Source organism: Priapulus caudatus, unplaced genomic scaffold (genome assembly GCF_000485595.1).
Source record: "Priapulus caudatus unplaced genomic scaffold, Priapulus_caudatus-5.0.1 Scaffold401, whole genome shotgun sequence".
NCBI lineage: Eukaryota > Metazoa > Priapulida > Priapulimorpha > Priapulimorphida > Priapulidae > Priapulus > Priapulus caudatus.
In genome coordinates this window covers 93,986-95,294 of record NW_014577462.1, presented here as the reverse complement: position 1 = coordinate 95,294, position 1,309 = coordinate 93,986, and the positions used below count along the sequence as shown (strand labels likewise).

General features: G+C 57.3%; 1 long non-coding RNA gene across 1 annotated transcript in view; it reads left to right on the top strand.

The window, feature by feature from the left end:
• Positions 1 to 270: 270 nt before the first annotated feature.
• The window catches only part of LOC106809977, a 2,016-nt gene continuing 977 nt past the window's right edge, over positions 271 to 1,309 (top strand). The window contains exons 1-2 of the long non-coding RNA XR_001393937.1: positions 271 to 309; positions 522 to 724. This is a non-coding gene — a long non-coding RNA (uncharacterized LOC106809977). The remainder of the gene's footprint in view (positions 310 to 521; positions 725 to 1,309) is intronic.

Here is a 1,309-nt window from a genome sequence, read left to right as displayed (position 1 = left end):
AGGGGGAGAGGGAGAGAGAGAGCGAGAGAGAGGGGGCAGAGAGGGGGAGAGGGAGAGAGAGAGGTGGCGGAGAGGGGGAGAGGGTGGGAGAGAGAGCGATCGAGGTGCTTGTGCACGCGGGGCGGGAGGCGAACTCTGGTGAGTGAGAGAGAGAGAGAGAGAGAGAAGGGGGAGAGAGGGGAGAGGTAGGGAGAGAGGGGGTGATAGAGAGGGAGAAAGAGCGGGAGAGAGAGAAGGCGAGAGAGAGGGAGAGAGAGAGAGAGAGAGCGATCGAAGCACTCGTGCACGCGTGACGGGAGGCGAACCCTGGTGAGTGAGAGAGACAGAGAGAGAGAGAGAGAGAGAGCGAGAGGCGGGGGGGAGAGAGGGAGACGGCGCTGGTCGATATATATATCTATATTAGATATTATATTATATTATTTGTTATATATTAGATATTAGATACCACGATATAGATATCGTAGACGCGCGCTCAGCGACGCATGCAGGCCGATGACCGTGTTGTTATTTGTCGTGTGCAGGTCACGTGATCATCGTGTATGTCACGCGCTACGAGCACCGCACCGACGACGACGACCATCCCGTCACCGTCATCCACTACGTCATCGAGGTCGAGGACAACAACGTGGTGCTGGAAGAGCCGACGCCCGCACAGCTGCAGGCGCGCCTCGACGAGGTCGTGCCCGGGTTCGGCTGCAAGCCGACGGTCTGCACCAGCGAGAAGGTGCGTGATTGCACGTGCTGCCGTCAGTGCTGCTGCCAGTCACTATCTGCGGACAGTTCTGTCGTCAGTTGCTATCTGCGTACAGTGCTGCGGACAGTGCTGTCGTCAGTTGCTATCTGCGTACAGTGCTGTCAGTCGCTATCTGGGGACAGAGCTGCCATCAGTCGCTATCTGCGGACAGAGCTGTAGACAGTGCTGTCAGTCGCTATCTGGGGACAGAGCTGTAGACAGTGCTGTCAGTCGCTATCTGGGGACAGGGCTGCCATCAGTCGCTATCTGGGGACAGAGCTGTAGACAGTGCCGTCAGTCGCTATCTGGGGACAGAGCTGCCATCAGTCGCTATCTGCAGACAGAGCTGCCATCAGTCGCTATCTGGGGACAGAGCTGTAGACAGTGCTGTCAGTCGCTATCTGGGGACAGAGCTGCCGTCAGTCGCTATCTGCGGGACAGAGCTGTAGACAGTGCTGTCAGTCGCTATCTGGGGACAGAGCTGTATACAGTGCTGTCAGTCCCTATCTGCGGACAGAGCTGTATACAGTGCTGTCAGTCCCTATCTGCGGACAGAGCTGTATACAGTGCTGTCAG